This window comes from Heloderma suspectum, chromosome 5, assembly GCF_057233095.1.
Source record: "Heloderma suspectum isolate Gila_16-S chromosome 5, 16-S_ref, whole genome shotgun sequence".
Classification (NCBI taxonomy): domain Eukaryota; kingdom Metazoa; phylum Chordata; class Lepidosauria; order Squamata; family Helodermatidae; genus Heloderma; species Heloderma suspectum.
Genome location: NC_139462.1, coordinates 154,710,882 through 154,734,523, shown reverse-complemented (window position 1 = coordinate 154,734,523; position 23,642 = coordinate 154,710,882). Strand labels below are relative to the sequence as shown.

General features: G+C 46.5%; 1 long non-coding RNA gene across 1 annotated transcript; it reads right to left on the bottom strand.

The window, feature by feature from the left end:
* Positions 1-917: 917 nt before the first annotated feature.
* Positions 918-6,624, bottom strand: LOC146344672 (uncharacterized). The gene is made up of 3 exons (XR_014792274.1): positions 6,261-6,624; positions 5,663-5,764; positions 918-1,936 (listed from the first exon to the last, which is right to left on the bottom strand). It is a non-coding gene; the product is annotated as an uncharacterized LOC146344672 (long non-coding RNA).
* Between the last annotated feature and the right edge of the window lie 17,018 nt (positions 6,625-23,642).

The window sequence follows — 23,642 nt, the reverse complement described above, 5'->3', positions numbered from 1 at the left end:
AGTAAGAAGCAGAGACATCACCTTGCCGACAAAGGTCTGCATAATCAAAGCTATGGTTTTCCCAGTAGCAAAGTATGGCTATGAGAGCTGGACTATAAGGAAGGCTGAGCGCCGAAGAATCGATGCTTTCGAACTGTGGTGCTGGAGAAGACTCTTATGAGTCCCCTGGACTGCAAGGAAGTCAAATCAGTCCATCCTAAAGAAAATCAACCCTGAGTGCTCATTGGAAGGATAGATCCTGAAGCTGAAGCTCAAATATTTTGGCCACCTAATGTGAAGAGAAAACTCCCTGGAAAAGACCCTGATGCTGGGAAAGATTGAAGGCAAAAGGAGAAGGGGACAGCAGAGGATGAGATGGCTAGATAGCATCACCGATGCAATGAATATGAACTTGAGCACACTCCAGGAGAGAGCGGAGGACAGGAAGGCCTGGCGTGCTATGGTCCATGGGGTCACGAAGAGTCGGACATGACTTAACGACTGAACAATATGCTAATATGTCCCTGGGTTGGAGTCAGGTTTCCAGTGCAATCTTATACATGTCTTCTCAGAATGAATGAGGCTTACTCCCAAGGAAATGTCCACAGGTTGTAACCTAAGTTAGTCATACTTAGGTCTCATTAAAATCAATGGGACCAGTTAATCACGACTTAAGTCACATTGATTTCAAAGACAACAACGTGCAACTCATAGAGCAATCCTATATATGTCTACTCAGAAGTAAGTCCCACTGAGTTCAGTGAGATGTACTCCTAGGTAAGGATGTATAGGATTGTAGCCTAACTTGGGTTGAATCCAGCCCAATGTACAGACCACTCAAGCCAATTGTGTATTTGGTGCCTTTTTAACAGTGTCACTGTATATCAGTGAAATAGTACCAGAAGATTGGTAAAATTAATACATTGGTTTCCACTGGGAGATATTACATTGTATTTATTAAATATATACCCCACCTCTCCATGCAGACTGCCCAATGTGGCTTACAATAAAACACACTAGAAAGTAGCCAAACATAACTATATAACTAGTGCCTGAGGTGTGCTTTTTTCCTCCTCCATTTGAATCCATTTTCCTTTTGTCACATGTCTTTTAAATTGTAAGCCTGAAGGCAGAGATATTATTGATTGCTATAAGCTACTTTAGAAGCTGTTTTCAGTGGAAGAGTGAGTTAAAAATCCTTCAATGAAACAATAAATGACACAACTAGAAATCTAGATCCATTTCAGTCAGGCTTCAGGCCTGGGCATGGGACAGAAACAGCCTTGGTCGCTTTGGTGGATGATATGAGGATGGCTCTGGATAGGGGCGAATGCTCCTTCCTTGTTCTCCTCGACCTCTCAGCAGCTTTTGATACTGTTGACCACGGTATCCTCCTGGACCACCTGGAGGGGTTGGTCATTGGAGACACCATATTGTGGTGGTTATGGTCCTTCCTCTCTGGCAGGTACCAGAGGGTAGCAGTGGGAGAGGAGGTTTCGGACCCGTGGCTGCTCACTTGTGGGGTGCCACAGGGTTCCATCCTCTCCCCGATGCTATTTAACATCTGTGTGAAGCCCCTGGGGGCTATCGTCAGGAGGTTTGGGGTGCGGTGTCATCAGTATGCGGATGACACGCAGCTCTATCTCTCGTTCAGATCTTCACCAAGGTTGGCCGTAGAATCCCTGTCCAAATGTCTGGAGCTGGTGAGTGACGGGCGATTAATAAATTTAATAAATAAATAAACAACAGCATAATCAGATAAGAGCAGATTTTTTAAACAGCAACAACAACATCAACAACACACGCACACACCACAGCAGCTAGATACCATCATATTATGCCAGCTTAAAATCAGGCAAGGCTTTCCAGAGGCTGCACCTGTGACCACCTCAGCAAGTGCAAAGCGACGTCTCATCAGCTGCTGTTAATTCCTCATTCATAAGATCCTTCACTGTATCTGTATGGAGGGAAGAGTGTGCAGAGATTGGAACAAGTAACTGCAAGCACAGAAACACCCCCCCCCCAAAACATACACAGAAGTTGGTATTATCCAGTTGTGCAACTCTGGGCTTTCTGTATTCACACTGGAGGGCCCCTGGTGCTGCCAATCATCGCACTTCTACTGTAAGCTAAAAGCAGGATTCCCATTCACTTCCACACTTCAAGGGGTCTAGTGGCATGTACATCTCACTATGTTTTGTCCACAAAGTGAGCACAACATAGCCAAGTGGGTAATGTTGTCCCCTCCCAACCCCTCATGGTTGCCACACGCCCCTTCTCGTGACTTGTTGAAGCAAGTGCTTCTCAGTACCACTTTAGGGGGTGGGGGGCGGGGGTTTAGTGTGCCTGCAGCACATGGCAAGTGGATTGCTGCTATACTTCCAGGTAAACCTGCTGTAAATCCTGCCTTTTTCTGGTCAGTTTCACTACCCAGGAAGGGGGGAAAAACCACCCCTTTGATTTTCTAGTCAATTTCAAGCCTAGCCCTCAATTTCTCTGGTCAGTTTCATAACCTGGCTAGAAAACAGCAGAATTTTGTCACATACATACCTGCCTACTTACTCCCTGCATTTGAAGGGGATCCTTTGATTCATTGTTTTCAAATGTTATTTCATCAAAGGGAGAAGGGGGGGGCTTCCAGATGAGGCTTTTAAGGTACCATCACCCTGCCTCATTTCCAGAATTTTACAGGGCGGGTTGGTCCAAGTTATATTTCAACTTGTAGTCCTCCTGTGTTTGCCCACCGCTTCTTCTGTCTTTTCACTTGCCACAGAAAATTAATTAAGTAAGAAAAGGCAGGATAGCTGCACAATGCCTTCTGACCACTGGCACCCCTCTTGTGGAAGCACCAGGAAGACAGCAGTTGAAATCTAGGTGTGTCAGTTTCACCTCCTTATCTCCTTTTTTAAAAGGCAGTTCTTGTACAATTTCAGGGCAAGCACAGTAAGACAACTACAGGTTGACAGCCAGACCCTACTCATGTATACTCAGAATTAAGTGCTGGTGTGTTCAATGGGATTCCTGCATTGCTTTTTAAGTATGGAGAAGCCCTGAGATAGGACTTGGTTTTCAAGACGCGCAATAGCTCTGCACAGCAAGCAAGGCAGGACATCCCCAACATGTCATCTACAAGTCCTTCCACTGTGCCTCAGTGGTGCATTTTCCTGTCACACCTGCTGAAAAATTGCTCTGTGGTTCTGCTCTTAACCTCTTCATTGGATTTTTTTATGGTGGTGGCAGGGGGAAGACAGATTCAGCAGTGGGAAAACACAGGGTGAATTACAAAAGGATTGTGACATCCCCGGGGGGTACTGCCAAATGAGGCTCTTATGGCGCCATGCCATCGCCCTGCCTCATTCACAGAATTTTACAAGGGTCTAGACATCTTGGTGTTCAACTTGTAACCCTCCTCTGTTTCTGCATAGCTTCTTCAGTCTTTTTTCCTACTGCAGAAAATGGAAAAAAAGATGTTATTGCTGCACGGTGACTTCTGATGGGTAGCGCTAGGAGCCCTCCATCTGGAAGCACCCTGGACCCTCCATCAAATTCCATTAATGAGACAGGGCAACTGCATAAAAAAGCCTCATCTGGAAGTACCCAGTGTCTCACTATAAGTGGAGGCAACTTCCGAACAATAGTGGTGAAGAAGCAGAGTCGAGGAGAACTTTCCAATATTCCCACCTGAAAAGTAGCCTTGTCAAATGTTCAAAGTTGTACAGTATTTGGAAACGAAGAGGAAACAGAAGATTTGAACTAGGCATGATGATTTAGAGAGGGGATTTGTGGTTTTGTTGGACCGCATTTTTAATTATTTGTCAGATATGCCTTAAGCCTGGGATAGGCACTCCTTTGTGCTGTATGTGTCGAAATCTAAATACTGTAAACTACTTAATAAGGGAGTGCAGAGGTAACTGGCACGTTACCAGTTTATATAGCAGCTCAACAGTTACTATAACGAAGCAGCAAAGAGAAGAAAAGTTAGAGTTAATCCACATAAGGCTTGGCCACATGTTTGTCTCCAAACAGTGAGTTTTGGGTTCCCCTATTTCTCATTGGCTGGCTAAACGTTCACATTGGGGTACATGCTATCACTTGGGGGGCCAGTCCTCTGTAGCTCCCACCCATATGAAGAGACAAAGTTGACCCTGTGCCTGCTACCCTGCAACCCCATATGCTTGTTGGGATGTGGTAGATGCCAGTGGAGTCTGGTGGCTCTGATTTCGGTGGGGCTGTGAATCCATTCTGGGTTTTAGTCAGAACAAGCCAGAACTCTAAAAGAGCTATCCAAGGCACCAAACCTATTTTGGAGATAGGATCCAGCACCTTGGATAGCTCCTTTAAAGTTCTGGCCGGTTCTGACTGAAACCCGCCCCACCAAAATCAGAGCCACCAGACTCCACTGGTAGATGCTACAGTTTAGGGCCCCTTCCAAAATTGCCTAGTGGTGTGGAAGCTGCAGCAGCATGTGTCCTGGCCACCCTGCTCTCATAATGTCAGAAGCTACAGGTCATTAGGGATGGCCATTGCGGGGAAATCCAGACCTTTGGGGGCTCTCAAGATTTTCCCGGTGCTCCTGGCTCAGCTTGTATTTATGAGCCAGGCCACAGGCATTTTTTTGAAATCTGGGAACCTTCTTTGGTTTTTTCCTTAAAATCACCATTTCTGCAAATTGCAGCCACAATTTGCGTAATTTACACAAATTTTGTCTGTAATTTGTGCAAATTCTGGCCATAGTGTCCTTAATTTTGGAGCAAATTGCAGCTGCAATTTGCACAAATTAAGCATATTACTTTATTTTAAGCATATTACTTTATTATTTTACATGGAAAAAAATGAAAATCTGCAAGCCGGAGCCCGGGGGGCTGAGCTGCTGAAAGCTCGGCAAACTTCACCACCTGGCTGGATTCCTCAGACATCCCTACAGTTCCTTCTCATGCAAACACCACATGTCCCAGGAGCTAAGGCAGGTCTGCACAACCTTTTCAGCCTTGACAGCCACATCAGTTTTCTGCTGGAGTGGTGGGGGCCACACAGGTACATACATACACACACAAACAAACTCACATACAACATACAACTCATTCACACACTCGGCTCTGCTCTCTCTCTTACACACACAGAGAGCTCTGCTCTAGTCTCTCTGTTACACACACTCTCCTACACACACACACCCCATTCACTCAAATCCAGCACCTGCCCAGGAGTGTTTCAGAGGCCTGGCACCTGCTTTGATCAGATAAAATGAACACTCCTGCCATAAAGCTCAGTTCTCAGACCACCCAGCCTTCCAGGAATTCTGGCTCCCTGCCCATCTCCCTCCTCTAATCCAATCTCTTGCTGAAGGATCCTGACATCCCACAATCTGTTATCTGGGACTTTTTCAGGAAAAAAACAAACAGCAAAAAAGGAAACAATGGTAGTCACCATAACAGAAAAAGAGGAAGGACACATAACTAATTTATATAGATTATTACTTAAACAAGATTCAGGATCACTACAAGGGCTATGAATATGTTGGAAGTCTGATTGGAACATTAAAATAGATCAAAAATACTGGGAAAAAATGTGGGAAAAAGTCCCCCTTAAAGTTACATCAGGTAAATGTACAAAGATATCACTTGAAATATACAAAAATGGTATTTAATGCCATTTAAAATAGCAAAGATAGATAAGTCTTACTCACCATTGGGCTGGAGAGGCGGTGGGGTTCGAGAATCCTATGTTCATAGGTGGTGGGATCGTGAACATATCCAAAGATTTCAGATGGAAGTCTTCCAAGAAATATCTATCGTAATGGAAACAACAGTCATTAAAATACCAGAATTGGCATTACTTAACAAATGTGATGGTCAAAATCAAACTTTATTATATAAAAAGCAAATTGAATATTTTTTAATAGCAGCATGTATGCTGATAGCCAAATGTTGGAAGGATGCAAAAAGCTTAAATATAAGGAGACGGTACAACATAGTATGGGAAATAGCACTCTCAGAGAAACTTACCCAACATCTGAGAATGTTAAAAGAGTAAAAGAAAAAACACACTCTTGTAGCAGAATGGCGGTGTTTTATCACATATACAAGCAAAACAACAGTATCAACATGGGTCCCAACTGATTTTAATAACCTATGGTTGCAATAACATTTAACCTAAACAATACTTTCTCTGGAGATAAAATAACAGACAAATCAATAATGTCAGACCTGTTGTTATAGTTTAAAGAGAGTATAAAGTCCGTTGAACTGTAAGTAATAAAGTTAAGAAGACAAAAGTATACTTACACATGAATTTGTATGGAGAATATCAGCTGACTGAATTCTGTATTATGTTGCATGCTGAAAGGGAAAATCAATAACAATTATTTTAAAAAACAGGAAAAAAGGAAACAATGCTTTAGGAACAGACTCTATGGTTTCTGCCATAGAAACCCCATTCCTAGAGCATCTTAAGAAGCAGGCAGGAGCCATTAAATACTCCTTCCTAGAATGTTCCAGCAATATTCTAGGAATGAGGCTTCTGTAGCAGGAAACATAGAGCCTGTTCTTAGAGTGCTTTTCCTTTTTTCCCTTGGGATTTTTTTTTTTGGGGGGGGAGTAGCCTACACTTTTTGCACCCCTGAGCTAAGACAAGGCCTCCATGAGAAGAAGCAATCATGTCATGGACTCCTCCCATGTGATCTAGAGCTTTTGACATCAATGAATGGAGTGGTGCAGAGAGGAGACAGATGAGCGATGGCTCTTACGTCACTAGGATAATGGCAGAAGAGCCTGTAAGATTCTTCAGGGACCCAGGGAAAGCGAGATAAAGGCTGCTGCCATCTTCATTTCCCACGAATACTTCTGGGTTCATGGTGGGACTCAGTGACATTCTGAGGAAATGAAGATGGTGGGCAGCTGCAGTCCGATGCTTTCCTCTGCAGCGTACCCAGCCACCAGGGAAAAGAAGGGGGGAGAAGGTGCTGGAAATGGTGGGTTCAAAGGAGTATACTTAATGCATTGCAGCTCAGACCCTGTCTCTGCCTTGCACACAATTGTTTGGGTAAGTTACATGTCCTTTGTGACTAGCCACCCCCTCCCATGGCAGCCATTTTGTGGTGGTGCTTAAGACAGTTTGTCAAATTGCCAGAAGTGCCCACAGGCCTAAAAAGGTTGCCTCCACCTGCACTAGAAAAACATGGAGTGGACGTCTAAACATTACAGGCTCCCCAGATGGTTGCATATGCCATGTAGTAAGTTTACCATGTGGGAAACAGTAGTAATCGGTATCCATTGACTCTAGTGCTACCACTAATCATGGTGGGATCTGATGAGATAAAAAGCAGCAGTTTCTGCTTCTGGAGAACATATGAAACAACTGACTTCTTGTGAGCCAGGAATTGCTGTTAAGCTCCAGACGAGGTCCCCTCTCCCCGAATTATCTCTGCTTCTTCACCCCCTTCTATGCACTACATGAGGAATTTGTTTAATAGGCTGCAACCTGATACACACTTACCTGGGAGCAAGACCAATTGAACTCAGTGGGGCTTACTTCTGTGTAGACACCTATAAGCTTGCACCATCAAAGGGGCAGAGTAACCACAACACAAGACCTATTCGATGCATATAGACAGAAGTGAGTGCCATGAGCAAACCATTGACCATCAAATGGGGGAGGGGGAGCGCCACAAAAACACTGAAGCTATTTGAAAAGTGAAATGCAGAAATCGATTTTCTATGACAATCTCCTACCCATCTGAGCATTTGATCTCTTGAACATTTTTAGATGTGGAAGCGATATGTACAAGTGCTTCTGTTTTTTTTAATAATTTTTCATCCAGTGCCCCTCAGAGATTGTCAGCACATGACTGAGCTTCAGATGCCCTTATTCAGCTATAAGAGCTGAATGGGCTATGCTGTGGTGTGGGGAGAAGGGGAGACCCCATGCAGTTGGGCAGAGGAACTTTCCATGAGTGGAGCTCTGCCCACAGAAGATCCTGAAAGATGGATGGAGGCATCTTCTATGAACAGAGCACCACTCATGGAAGGTGCCCCCACCCAACTTTCAAGAATCCCCCTTCTCTCCCCTCCCCCTGCAGTCTATTCCATTTCCATTCAGTAGAGTCCTCTGGCCCTCCGTGTAGCATTTTCAGGGGGCTAGAGGGCCTACCATAGGGAGGAGGGGGTGGAGAAGTCTGCTTCCGCCAGCCCAGTTACATGTACCTAAATCTGGATCCAACCCATCATCTGCTATTTATTATAGTGTAAGAAATCCAATGATCTAATTTCTCTCTCCATCTAGCCCTCCCAACCATTCAAAACGCCATTTGCAAAACAAACAAAAGGAACAGTTTTGTTTCAACTATTTTGTTTCAACCCAAAGGGTTGAAAGTTTCAATTTTCATCCATTTAGGGCACAATCCTATGCATGTTTAGACAGAAAAAAGTCCTACTACAACTCCTGTGCTGGCTGGGGAATGCTGGGAGTTGTGGGACTTTTTTCTGTCTAAACATGCATAGGATTGCACCTTTAGTCTCCACAAAACTCTTAAATGACTTGAAACTAAACCTTGTCACTGTTATTTCATATCCTTAATGATTAATTGCAGAAAGGATTTCTAATTAGGAGGAACATTTGGGGAGGGGGAGGGGAGAGGAGAGAAGCCTGCAGTTGATGGACAAGGAACAATTCCCAGAATTATACTCACATGTTACAAGCAGCAGCCCAGAAGCTGAGAGAAAACACTAATAATAAAGTTTGCTTTATGTGGAACAGATTTGTTACACATTTGGTTGTGGCTTTTGGCACTTGGAATTGAAAGGGGGGATCTAAACATACCTTTTGCATGATCATAGGGCATTGCATTACCACTTAATAGGTGGCAGCAGAAAGATGACATGGCAAGAGGCCCTTTTGCACATCTCCCAGCATCAAGGAACTGCAAACTACTCACTCAGCCTTCTGCAGTTCCCTTCAGCATCTCAAGATTGATATCTAAAGTGATCAGGGTTGCCAGACTTCACCACTATCATTAGTTCAGACTAGGCTGGCTGGATGCACCTTCAATAGTTATGTAGTAGAAGATGGAATTTCAGTAGGTGTAACTTGCATGACCAGCTACACCAGCTGAAACTCCCACTTCCACACAACTATTAAAAGTGCAGGAGCCCTGTCCTTTTTTGCATCTGGCCACCCCAGTTCAGGCCTGTCTGCTTTCAATGTCAGTTGGCTTGCTTACATCCAGGCCCTTCCCATAGTCTGACATAGGGATAGACAAATCTGTCAGTTTCGGTTTCTCTCAGTTTCTCATTTTCCCAGTCTTTAGTCTGGTTCATCCCAAACTTTGAGATTTTGTATTTTTTTCTTTTAAGTTCACATGAAAATTCAGAAGCATTTTTGTGCACATTTCTCCTGATGCATGCATTTTGTATGCATTTTTACCCAATACACAAATTTTTTGCAAGTATTTTTCCTAATATAATGCATGTTTAAACATTCTCTTCTCTAATGTATGCATTTTTTGCAAGCAATTTTTTAATAGGGGAACTCCATTGCAAAATTCAGAAAAGTGCCAAAACATCTGGAGGGCCACAACTTGTCCGCCCTTGAACTAGGCAGATTACTTGTATGGGCATCCAGAGGTGAGCAGGCACAGTCGGTCGCAATGCAGAAAGCAGGACTACAGGGACCTTGGTCAGGTCTACAAAGGTAGTTGTTACATTCTTAGAGAGCTGGAGTTTATCAGCATACTGGTGGCACCTTGATGCAAATATTTGCATGATGTCTTCCAGCAGCTTCATATAGAAGAGAGGAGAGAGGAGAAACCATTCCAAAATCATACAGGAAAGATTCCAGATGGTTGGCAATCCATCATTCTCTTCTGCAGTTTCCCTTTCATGAATGAGCAGAGATCAATCCCATGAATGTGTCAGCCACAATCATATGACCAACACCTCAATGGCCTTCAAGATCTAATGCAACTGAGACCAGCAGGCAATTTCTCCATCAATCCGTAGGGGAGGATCATTGCTGAAGGCTACAAAAAGCCACACGCATGTCTATTTGGCCTTATTGAAAGAATACAAGGAAGTTTCCCTTAGCTAAGGAAAAAAGTAAACTAAGGGAGCAATCCTATGGCCGCTAGACAGCGGCTAGATGGCCATAGGATATGCTGTTTTCCGGGAACCCACCTGTCCCCACTTCCGCGCTGCCTTGGAGGCAGCGTGGAACAGCCCCGTCCTCCATGCTCACAAAAGGAGTGCGGAGAGGCCGGAAAGGCGCATGGCTGGGGACGTTCTGGGGTGGGGAGATTGTAACTGCCTGTACAACACATCCAATGTGTCATACAGCAGCCTCCTTCCCCGCTCTGTCCTCCCACAGCTAGATAGCCTGCTGTCTAGCCAAAAAAGCAGGGCAGGAGAAGCGTGGAGGAACTATCCCCTCCGTGCTTCTCCTGCCCTGCTTTGGATAGGCGGTCACCTCCGAGTTCGGAGGCAGCCGCCTATCTAGATAGGATTACACCCTAAAACTCTCTGTATTTTACCGCCAGACCGTACTGTGCTCTGTTTGAGAACTGTCAAGGGCTCTTTGGAGGGCTCTCTCAGTCTCATCTAGTAGCCAAGTCCAGACACAGACAAAGGGATTATTTTCAAAGCTTTATTCTTCTTTTACAACTTAACAACTCTACAGGTAGCAACTAGATCTGAGCAGCAGAGTACCTATGCCCTAAGTTGGAACAGTTGGTCCCCGTTTGAAAGGGAATTACTGGCAGACCCCTGAACTTAAGGACTAGGGAGAGTCCCTCCCCTTTTCCCTTGGATCCTCGGGGCGCAGCCGTTGTGTGCGCGCCAACCGGGCACTACGCTCCTTTCCGCGCCCTCCATCTGGCGCCGCTCTCTGCGTCTGCGTATCCACTAAGTCTGCTATCTGTGCTTGGTCACTCCCTGGACTGCTAACTAAACTAGGAATGCGGGTGGGAGGAATCTCCGTCAGCTGTTGGTCCTGGGAAAGAGGAGCGCGCTCCTCTCCCAGGAGCGACTGCTCTTCCTCAGAATCAGAACTACTCTGGGATTCTATGGGCTCAGTGTCCACCCTGACATCATTCCCGCTCCCATGAGGCCCCCCCTCGTGCTCCTCCCCTGGGGCCCCAGGTTTGTGGGGGTACACCTGGTGGAAGCGCCTCAGCAGCAATGGAGCATGCACATTTTTCGCAGGTTCCCAGGATCGCTCATCAGGCCTGTCCCAAGAATGAGGCACTGCCGCTGCTGCCAGGCCTTGAGGGGGAAGAATCAGAGGGGGGGGGAGTTTCCTCACTCCCTGGCTGGAGGTCAGGCTTACGAGAAAGAGCATCTGCTTGTAGGTTGTCTGAGGCCTTCACATGGCAAATCTTAAGGTGGAACTGAGAAAAAAAAGCGACCACCTAATCTGCCGCTGGTTTAAGGCACAGGCTGTCTGAAGATGTTCAAGGTTGCGATGGTCAGTTCTAACTTCGACTGGGTGTTGTGCCCCCTCCAGGAGATGACGCCAGATCTCCAAAGCGGACTTGATGGCCAACAGTTCCTTCTCCCAGATGGTATAATTCCTCTCAGACATGGTCAGTTTCCGGGAGTGGTAGGCGCAGGGTTGCAACCCGCCGCCCTCCTGATGAGGCTGAAAGAGCACCGCCCCCACCGTGAAGTCAGAGGCATCAGTTTGCACTACAAAAGGCTTCCTCGGGTCGGGATGTAACAGGATCAGCTCAGAACTGAAAAACCTCTTAAGTTCCTCGAAAGCCTGTTGGGCAGATGCCGTCCAATGAAAAGGAGATTTCTTGCCCTTAAGGAGGTCCGTGAGAGGAGAAGTGAGCCAAGCAAAACTGGGCAGGAACTTTCTGTAAAAATTAGCAAAGCCCAGAAAACGTTGCAAGTCCTTCTTGGTGGACGGAGCCTGCCAGGAGAGAACAGCCTGGACCTTTGCAGGATCCATCCTGATACTGTCAGGCGAAACAATGTAGCCAAGAAAGTCCAAAGAGGTTAGATCAAACGCACATTTCTCCAGCTTGGCATAAAGATGGTTCTTGTGGAGGCACTGCAGTATGGCTGAGACATGGCGCTGATGGGCATCGGAGTCCTCAGAAAATATAAGTAAATCATCGAGATACACAATGAGGAAAGTGTCCAAATAGTCCCTGAAGATGGCATTCATAAAACGTGAAAAAGTGGGAGGGGCGCAGGCTAACCCAAAAGGCATTACTAGGTATTCATATGCTCCGTACTGGGTCCTGAAACAGGTCTTCCACTCATCCCCCTCCCGGATGCGAATGAGATTATATGCGTTACGCAGGTCCAACTTTGTGAAAATCTTGGCTCGCCCCAGGCGCTCCAGCATCTCTGGTATGAGGGGTAGGGGGTACTTGTCAGGGATGGAAACAGAATTTAGATTTCTGAAATCGTGCACTGGCCTGAGCTCTCCAGATCTCTTGGCCACAAAGAAGGTAGGAGCACAGGCGGGGGAGGAGGAGGGGCGAATGAAACCGCGTTTGAGATTTGTGTCCAAAAACTCCCGCAGAGCTCGAAGTTCCGGCTCCGACATCGGATACAGCCGGCCAGCGGGGATGGTTGTCCCCGGAATGAGGTTAATGGCACAGTCAAAAGGGCGGTGGGGGGGAAGCCGGTCAGCCTCTTTCTTGTCAAACACATCCCGAAAAGCTGCATACTTCTCTGGGAGGATGACGGTAGCTGAAGGACTGCCAGAAGCAGACAAGGAGGGGGAGGAAAGGATTAAGGCCTGGGCTGGGACTGGCGCCTCCTCTGGGAGGCAATGCTCCCGGCAGTAGGGAGACGCAAACTCCACCTGCTGAAGTCCCCAAGAAATCTAAGGGTTGTGCTTAGACAGCCAGGAAACACCCAGCACGATTGGGTATAAGGGAACCTTGGCTAAGTGAAACTGAATCTGCTCAACGTGGGACTGGGTGCGCAGAGTGAGCGGAGCTGTAATCCGGGTCACTGCGCCCGAAGAGAGAGGACGCCCATCAATGGTCTCCACTGCCAAGGGGGCTGGAAGGGGCAGGGTAGGAATGTTGTGGAAAAGGGCAAAGGACTCATCCATGAAACTGGTCGTCGCCCCCGAGTCTACTAAAGCTAGGGCCTCCACCCCCCCCTCTGAGAGAAGCGGAGGTGAACATGCAACAGCAGATGGGAGGGGGGGTTGGGGAAGGCACCCACCCGGTGGGGAACTGACCCCCACAATGGAGGCCCCCAACAAGCCTGGGGGGCAGCCTAGTCAGGCCTGGGGACGAGGAGGAGGGGGAAGGAGAGGAGGAGGAGGAGGAGGAGGCAGCGGAGCAGTGGATTTCACTCGGCAGGTCTTGGCGAAATGCCCCAGCTTTCCACATCGAAAACATCGGCGCTCAGCACGGTGGCACTTAAACTCCTCTGGCGGCAGCGAGGCTCGAGTAGCTCCCAGCTGCATCGGGGTCTCCTCTACCCCCAGCGCCGGAGCGGGGGGTGGGGAGGAGGCAGGAAATGTGGGGGAATGGGAGGAGGGAAATACCGGCCCCTGGCTCCCCGCCGGGTCTGCCGGTGCCCCTCCAGCCGATTATCTATCTGAAGGCAGGTCTGGATGAGCTCCTCCAAAGTAGGCGGGCTGGGCATGCGCGCCAACTCATCCAAAATCTCGTCATTCAAACCATCCAAAAACTGAGCCACTAGTGTGGCATCATTCCACTGTAAATCCTGCATCAGCAAGCGAAAGATTATCGCATAGCTGGAAACTGGGTCCTTACCCTGCCGGAGGCGGCAAATCTCCCGAGAAGCCGTCTGCATGCGCAGGGGGTCACCGAAAAAACGTGCCATGGCTGTCATGAAACCTTGATAGTCCCCGAGCAGGGGGTCATTAGCGAGAAGAAGTCCCGAAGCCCATTTAGCTGCCATGCCTGACAGTAGCTTAATGATGAAACCCACACGAACCTGTTCCGTCTGGAAATCCTCAGGCCTAAGACGCATGTACAGCTCTGACTGGGCCCTGAAAATCTGAAAAAAAGTCCTTTCTCACCAGAAAACTTCACTGGCAACGCCACTGGGCACTTACGGCATGGGGGAATCGGAGGTGGGGGGGTTGAAACATAGCCTGTAGATTTTGCACAGCCACCGTCAGTTGAGCCATCTGATCATGGAGCAACTGGTTCTCTTGCAGCAGAGCTTGCACCGCTGGGTCCCCGGTACCCTCCATAAGGCAATCGGAGAGAGAGAGAGAGGAGAGAAAGAAAAACGGGGACGGGGACCAAGCTGTCAAGGGCTCTTTGGAGGGCTCTCTCAGTCTCATCTAGTAGCCAAGTCCAGACACAGACAAAGGGATTATTTTCAAAGCTTTATTCTTCTTTTACAACTTAACAACTCTACAGGTAGCAACTAGATCTGAGCAGCAGAGTACCTATGCCCTAAGTTGGAACAGTTGGTCCCCGTTTGAAAGGGAATTACTGGCAGACCCCTGAACTTAAGGACTAGGGAGAGTCCCTCCCCTTTTCCCTTGGATCCTCGGGGCGCAGCCGTTGTGTGCGCGCCAACCGGGCACTACGCTCCTTTCCGCGCCCTCCATCTGGCGCCGCTCTCTGCGTCTGCGTCGCGCATCCACTAAGTCTGCTATCCGCGCTCTGTCACTCCCTGGACTGCCAACTAAACTAGGAATGCGGGTGGGAGGAATCTCCGTCAGCTGTTGGTCTTGGGAAAGAGGAGCATGCTCCTCTCCCAGGAGCGACTGCTCTTCCTCAGAATCAGAACTACTCTGGGATTCTATGGGCTCAGTGTCCACCCTGACAAGAACAGAGATACAAAAGAAAGGGGGAAACAGCTATTACAAATAGCCACAAAAGAAAACTCCCATCCAAAGGGGATAATTTTTGTTAGCAAAACACTGATTTGTCAATGTTGTTGATATGAGAACAGTGGAATCTTTCAGGTATTCAAGAAAGGACAGGCATTGGAATAAAAAAACCAACCACTTCGATTTTAAGAACACGCAGTATAAAAAAGCACTGAATTTACCTGACTAGTTTCTGGTATGCTTTTATCTCAAAGAAAGCAGTTAATATTGTCACCTACATTGGTGGGAAATTTGAACTTTAGGTCCAGCCAATAGATGAGGATCAGTATAGTTAAGGCTGTACTCTATAGTGGTCCTACAATCGCTTTACAGACAATAGTATAGGGCCAGTAGAGCTGTAACTGCACTAGTCCTACTCTACACTACAAAAGGATATTTGTTTGTTTGTTTGTTTGTTTGTTACATTTCTGTATCACCCAATAGCTGAAGCTCTTGGGTGGTTCACAAAAATTAAATCCACAAGTACAGTATAAAAACAATATAAAATATAAAAGCTTAAAATGACAGTATAAAAGTACAACCAGAATAAAACTTAGCAGCAATGCAGAGGTTTAAAATACAGTAACAAATTTAAAATGACAGAGCTAAAAGACTAGAATGCTAAAATTCCTGGGAAAATAAAAAGGTCTTCACATGGCACTGGAAAGAGCACAACATAAGCACCAGACAAACCTCTCTAGGGAGCTCGTTCCACAAGTGGGGTGCCACAGCAGAAAAGGCCCTCTTCCTGGTAGCCACCAGCCTCACTTCCTTTGGCAGAGGATCACAGAGAAGGACCCCCTGAAGATGATCTTAGGGTCTGGGCAGTTACATATGGGGGGAGACAATCCTTCAGGTAACCTGGCCCCAAGCCGTTTAGGGCTTTAAATGTTAATACTAGCACTTTGAATTGGGCCCAGAAATGGACTGGCAGCTAGTGCAGCTGGAAAAGTACTGGCATAATATGATCACATCAGTAATCTAGATGAGAGGTTATTAGAGCATGGATAACTGTAGCTAGGCTATCTCTGTCCAGATAAGGGCATAGTTGGTATATCAGCCTAAGCTGATAAAAGGTACTCCGTGCCACCAAGTCCACCTGTGCTTCAATTGACAGTTCTGAGTCCAAGAGCACCTCCAAACTATGAACTTGATCCTTTAGGGGGAGTGCCACCCCCTCCAGAACAGGTTGAACATCGCTTAGCTGGGCAGACGAACCACCCACTAACGGTACCTCTGTCTTATCTGGATTGAGTCTCCGTTTATTGGCCTTTATCCAGTCCATTACCATGCCCAGGCACTGATTCAGAACAGCCACTGCCTCACCTGGGTTTGATGAAAAAGAGAAGTAGATCTGGGTGCCATCCACGCATTGATGACACCTGAGCCCACACCTCTGGGTAACCTTTCTCAGTAGTTTCATGTAGATGTTAAACAGCGTAGGGGATAGAACAGAGCCCTGTGGAACCCCATGGCATAGCTGCCAAGGCACAGAGCAATAATCCCCCAGCACCACCTTCTGTAATCGGCCATCCATGTAGGATTGGAACCACTGCAACACAGTGCCTCCAACTCCCAATTGTCAGGGTTGGATTGGAGCCCATAGAGTCCCAAAGCAGCTCTGATTCTGAGGAGGAGATACAATCCATGGGAGAGGAACCCTCTCAGGTTTCAGAGGCACAGCTGGAGGGGGAGCCCCCCCTGCTCACATTCCTGGGAGTGATAGTAGCCCTGGCATGGAAAGGGAGGGGCAACTTGAGGTTTTAGACTCGAGGCGCAGGCACAAGCGAGAGGTTGCAGGAACCGAGCTTAGGTGCTCAGCCCGATTGGCTCAACATCAACAGCTCCACGGGAGAGGGGGAAACCTCCTCCTCTTATTCCTTAAGTTCAGAGAGTTGCCGCGCTTTTCCTCAAATGGAGACCAACTGATGTCCTAACTCTTAGAAACCCCTACTAGGCTGTTCCTTTGTATTTCCCCAGAGTCTCAGGGGATTAGCATCTGTAAGCTTCATTAGGTTGAGTGGAATTAAAGCCTTGGAAAGCAGCCCTTTTGTCTGAGTGTTGATTCTGGCTATTGGAGGATTCAATAGGCAACAGGGACACTCCTGACACCAATCCAGACAACCTATGCAGAAGGATACCATGGTCGATGGTATTGAAAGCTGCCGAGAGGTCCAAGAGAATCAACAGGGTTGCACTCCCCCTGTCCCTCTCCCAGCAAAGGCCATCCCACAAGATGACCAAGGCAGTTTCAGTACCATTCCGTACCGTTCTGTACCTTTCATACCTTCACTTCCAGATGGATGGAACAATCCAAAGGCACTGGCAGCTATTCCATTGTTTCTTCTGGAAGAAAAAAGATGGGAAAACATTAGGAAAGCACTGGGAAAACATGGGAGGGTTACAAATAGGAGACAATGTTACGCATGTAAATTCCATTTATGGGACAGTACAATTGCATAAAAACAAGCCTCATCTGGAAGCACCCTAAATCTCATGGTTTGGTGAGCTGATGATGATTCTTTCTCCACGACAATGGAAGGAGACAGAAGGAGAAGCCAATCGTGGCTTACCTGGATTTTTCAAGGAGTCGGCTTTGCTCCATGCAGGGCTTCATGAGTGAGTGTATCACACCAATAAAAGTCACTTCACAGAACATACTTCCAGGTGGGGGGGGGAGGTTGGAGTGAACATCATCTGACTGGCAGGGGCTGCTCGACCAATAAGAGAGGTTCAGGCTCTCCCCCCTCCAGGCTCTCCCCCCATTTCTCCTTTGAGAATAAGAGAGGCTCCCCCATATTCAGGGGACAAGCCTCATTGACCACAATGGGAGTTACTTCTGAGTAGACACTAATTGGTTTGTGTTGCAAAACACAAAGGGGACAGGAAAAATCTCCTTCTTCCTCTCCCCCCCCTTACTTCCTTAAATAAACAATCCTTTCCGGAACACAGTGCTCTAGCTGCCCTGCTGCGATCACTCGAAACTTCGACATCAAGGCTCTCTAAATGCGTTATTTCGATTCATGGGAATCTCAGTGCACATTTCAGGAACAAGCCTCATTGACAACAACGGGAGTAACTTCTGAGTGGGCACACATACGTTTGTGCTGGGAAAGACAGGGAGGGAAAACAAAGGGAAGGGAAACCAGCCCCCTTTTTGACCCGATGCTGCGCAGGAACGAAGGTCTGAATTAGTTACTTCCAAAGGCAATCAACCAAACAACAGAGAATCGCAGCTTGGGGAAAGCGCTTTACAGCCTTTAGGGAATTAGTGCTTTAAAATGTGTTATTTCAGTTGAGGGGGTATCTCTGGTGTGCACATTCAGGGGACAAGCCGCATTGACCACAAAGGGAGTTACCTCTGAGTAGACACTAACCAGTTTGTGCTGGGAAACCCAGGGACAGGAAGCACCCCCTTGACTGGGGTCATGGTGAAAGGCACACCCCTGGGCAGGGTGAGCATACCCGAGGTAAATGCAGGGCTAGGGCACACAACAACTATACCACAGAGAACCTGACTTAAGGGATCGGCTCTGGCTTTCCGTCAGAACCAGTCAGAACTCTAAAAGAGCTATTCTTCGCACCTTTCATAGCTCCTTTAGAGCTCTGACTGAAACCCAGAGCAGATCCACCACCCTACTGACATCAGATCCACCAGCCTCCACTGGGTTGAGCCTGATTATGTCCTGAGAATGAGCTTTGGGGAAGAGACAATACAGCCAGACCTCGCATTGCTCTTCCAGTACGCTGCCTCTTTATCACAGAATCATAGAACAGTAGGGTTGGAAGGGGCCTACAAGGCCACAGAGTCCAGCCCCCTGCTCAGTGCAGGAATCCAAGTGAAAGCATCCCTGACAAGTGGCTGTCCAGCTTCAACTTGAATGCCTCCAGTGTGGGAGAGCCCGCCACCTCCCTAGACAATTGGTTCCACTGCCGTATTGCTCTAGCAGTCAGGAAGTTTTTCCTGATGTTCAGCCGGAATCTGGCTTCCTCACATTCATACTTGCATTCAAAGCAGCATAGGTTCTTAAGGACTACTGTATGTGCCAATGATACAATGAATCAAAATCCGTTGGCATGCTGATACCAATGAAGTACAGATAGCATCTAACAGGGTTCCAAGGATGCCTATTATTGGATTAGCGTAGGGATGGGAAACCACTTTTGGCCTGAGGGCTGCACTGTGAGCAGTGGACAGGTTGTTCAGTTGTTAAGTCGTGTCCGACTCTTCGTGACCCCATGGACTGGAGCCCAAAGGTTAATAATTCAAACAGAACGAAGAAAGCTAAGGCAGGATTCAGGCAGGATTCAGTTGCAACTTTATTTTTCTGTCTTAAAAATTCTGTACAACTTAAACTGATATGCATTGCTCAAACATTTAAAAATCTAAATAGCTGGTTGACATTTCCAGAAGCAATTGAGTACTAGTGATTTCAGCATATTTCACCGATAATAAAATACAGCCTGCCCACCTACCTTAGCGGGCAAGAAATCTTTAACTGTGTTCTCCCATCCGAGTCCAAGTTGATAACTTACTATGCCAAATAAAATGTATCTACTTGGCAGTTTTATGTATGATATAAAGCATTTTAAATGGTGCCTGTAGTTTAAATATATTACACCAGCATTAACATATCTTTTAACAAAGAACTTTCAAAATTAATCCAACATTCTTTCCCTTCGTCCCCCCCAGTAAGGGAATGCTCTTATACTTTTTTTAAAAAAATATTCTCTACCATTAAATATAAGATTTTCAAGGAAAAAAGCTGAGTGCAGTCACACTAAATTTAGTAAGCACAATTCACTGTTACAAACACACACACACACACACACACACACACACCACAACCCTCCCTCTTTCTGAACTTGGATAAGGAAGTTATCCACCCATTTTGTTTGGCATAGCTTTGCTGTTTTTTTTCATTTGTTACGTTTCTGGTTTCTGAAATATGCATAGAAAGAGAAAAACATAGCTGACAGCAATTTGATATTAGGATCTTTCCCCCCTTTCCATTCATCAAAGTGTTTTGGTCTTGAAATGAATCAAGAGTTGAGTAGCCTTGACATCACACCTTATCTTCCTGAGAAAATCATTTCAGCTCCTCCTTTGTACTTCAAATGAATGACCCCTTAAGGATAGGGCAACAAATCATATCCCACAGTGAATCACCCTTGCGGGAGAATGCTTAGGGATCAAAAATTAACCTCAGAGTAGCTGATTGGAGATAAGACTTGGCTTTGATGACCCAACATCAAACCAAGACCAACTCTGCTACTTACCTGTGGAATGTGGATCTGGACAGTTGTGGTTTAAAATGGCAATTTCTGCATCCAGGAAGCACATTCTTAAAAACATTTTTAAATTACGCATAGACATTATTAGGTTCACATGCATAACTGTTAGAAAATTCTCTGTCAGGATTTTTGTTGTTGTTCCTGTTTTCCTTGTGCAACACTGGGAGTTATGTACTCCATCTTGGATTTAGAACAGGTTGGAGAGAGAGGGGCCACCCAGATGGGGTAGGTGGGGCAAGGAAGCCCTTGTGTGAGGTAGACTGAGGGCCTGTGAGCATTTGAACTTTCACATATGGCCTGGGGGAGAAGTCCTCTCAGATGCCCAAAGAAGGGGGATTAGTTAAATATTGCAGGACAGCATGAGTGCAAGTGGGTAGGGACTGCGAACCATGTTGTTAAGAAGAATGATTCCCTAGTCCCAATCCAGAAACAGGCATGTGCAGCTGCTGTGTTGTTGTTTCTAACTGACTAGTAGACCAAGACAGCAGATCCGGATGTAGGGTGGCTATGTGCCCTCTTTTACAGAGGACAGTCCTCTATTTTCAGGTCTGCCAGAGGACAGCCCTCTATTGTGAAGGTGTCCTCTATTTGAAGGGCTGTCCAGCCCAAGTCCAGTTCAAAGATAAAGAACCATCAGAACCATCAGAACCATCAGAAGGAAGAGCTGGGCCTTGAAGAGGCCCATCAACAGCACCTGGGCAGCAGACTGAGTAAGGCACACAGCTCACCAGATCACACAGTCTTCCACACTAGGGTCAGATGTACTGTATTTCTATTTCAGTTATAATAATAATATCTAAATTTGCATGCACACCCGCACGCCCGCGCGCACACACATATATAGACAGAAAGACTAACAACAGAGTATTAAAATATTTTTAAGCTAAACATTTTGGCTTCCGCCCTCACCAGTAGCTGTGATATGTGTGTGTGTGTGTGTGTGTGTGTGTGTGAGAATACACACACACACAAATTAACATATGCAAAATGTATGCAGATTTGTGTCCTTTTTCATCCTCTTTTTTGATGCATACCCTCTTTTTTGGAAATTCACAAGTGGTCATCCTATCAGGATGAGCATTTGCATCCATGTTCAAAGATGGGTGGATCACAATACAGATACAACCCAGAACCAAAATCCACATCCAATCTGTGCATGTCATTCCCCATTCAGCAAGGATTCCACCAAGGTCCTCTGACTCCTAAGCACTGTCCAGAATGTGCCCATGTGATTTCAGGTTAATCTCTGCAACCGCAAGGCCTAGCAGTGTGATATCTTTTTAAATAATAACTTTATTTCCTTGGTTTCTAGCCCACTGCATCCTGAGGGCTCAGGGCATGCAACCATTTCATATGTTGACAAAAACGACTAATTTAAATTATACTAAAAACAATGAAATGCAAAATTAGAATGACCCCCACCCCAACTGAAAATACCTTACATCAGGCGTGGGGGACTTCTTTCAGCCCAAGGGTGGATTTTAGTTTTGGAGAAGCTCCCAGGATCTGCATCCCAGTGCTGGGCAGGGCTGAAGACAAAGGGGGTGGGGCCAAAAATACACACAAAAAATGCCAGCACATTGTAGCATAAAGCTCTTGATGCCAGTAACTAAGGCCATTTCTACATGAGGCGTTTATCATGCATTCGTGATTGGTCAGTGACGGAAGTCTGTGGGTCCTATACATGACATCCTCTTCCACCAGGGCACCTCCCGCTCTTTGCAACCTTTATCATGGTTTTTTTCATGATGATGAAAGTCCGGCATTTTCCCTCCTCCCGCTATGGACCATGGTCAACCTATGGTGTACTGATAAAATGGTGCTTTATTACAGCAATACCACAGCGCCAACTAGTGGCTTTCTAATGAAACATATAGAACTTGCCCAGAAAGGGAAAAAAAGGAGCTGACTGTAATCCTTCAAGAAATCCAGAAGCAGAAGCCCCGATAAAGTGGAATTTTAGCTTCATGTAGAGCAGCCTTAAGCCTTAGGAGAGGCATTTCAAGTTTTTAGAATGGGTGGAAACTGCATGAAAGCCAGGAAACTGCCAAACGAATGGTAGTTGGGGGAAAGGGGGTGGAGTCAGGTAAAGGTAGCATGGCCATCTGGGGAACCTGGAGGGCCAGATTGGGACCCCAGTCAGACTGGATTTGGCCCCCAGACCTGAGGTTCCTCACCCCTGCCTTACAGCATCTCTAGATAGCAGAATTCCAAGAAAGCTATATGATTCCATATGAGATTTCATCTTCTATGCCAGGGGTGCACAATCTTTTCAGTCCCGAGGGCCACACGTGATGCTGTCTTGCAGGCCAGGGGCCGGACATGCATAAGCACACGTGCACATACACACACACACATAAATGTGCAATATACACAGTTATGTACATATGCATATGCACACATACCCAGGCGATCCTGATACGGATCACTCTTTCATTGCTGCTAGCAACTGCAGGGAAAGCACGATCCATACCAGGATCTCTAGAGGGGTGGCCGCGACCGGGGGAAGGGGGATTCAGTGGCAGTGGGAGCATCAGGGCACTCTTGGGGGCTGCAGTAAAGGCCTTGAGGGGCCACATGTCCCCCCCCCCAAGCCACAGGTTGTACTTCCCGTTCTATACCATGGCACAACCAGATTTATTTCTATACTCCCTTACTATGGTTATAACGTTACTGAGTAGTTGTATTGGAGACTTGAAGCATCACTAATACAGGGCATATTGCTCATTCAAAAGAGGATTTGTGGTTGGCTTGTCCCAATGCAGACATGCTCATTCACTAGTCACTAAGCCACGTCTGTTGTGGAGTCAACTAATCACACTTGCTGTTTGATCAGCATCGGCCCACTGGTACTAGATGAAATGGTATGCCGTGCTGGCCCCAATATGTGCCTTGCCATTCTAGGCGATGCAGTGGCTGAATTTTAATTGTGGACCAACCGTTGGTGTGTTTAGCTGATCACGGTGATGCTGCTGCAGTTGAGCTTCCTGTGATGATGACTCTCCTGTCATTGAGCTCACACCCAGGGCGGAAACTGTCTTGTGAACTAACATGGAGTGAAAAGTTAAAAGGTTAAAAGTTGAAATATGGAGGTCTTTGCTGTCTCCGCCTTCAACATGTCTGAGGGCCAAACGGAACTTGAGAAAGGCGGGCATGTGTGTTATTCATGTCTGCCCCATTCATATATAAACAGGGTGTGTGGGGGGGTCCAGTCTCAGATGGGGGCAGCTGAGAGTACCAGAGCTCCCACACACACATGCCTTACCTCCCCTGTTCTGTCACTACAAGCACTTTGAGCAACAAAACACAAGAAAGAAAGAAAGAAAGAAAGAAAGAAAGAAAGAAAGAAAGGAAGGAAGGAAGGAAGGAAGGAAGGAAGGATTTAATTAGCAATAATCAACAACCACTGCATAAGACCAAAAACTGTTCTAGAATAAGAAAACACAAATAAATGCTAAAAACGAAAACAAGTCAACGTAACAAGTATACCCCAAATAGAAATATATACACCCTCATCATTTCTCCTCAAGGAAGAAATGTCCCTTGAAGATTCA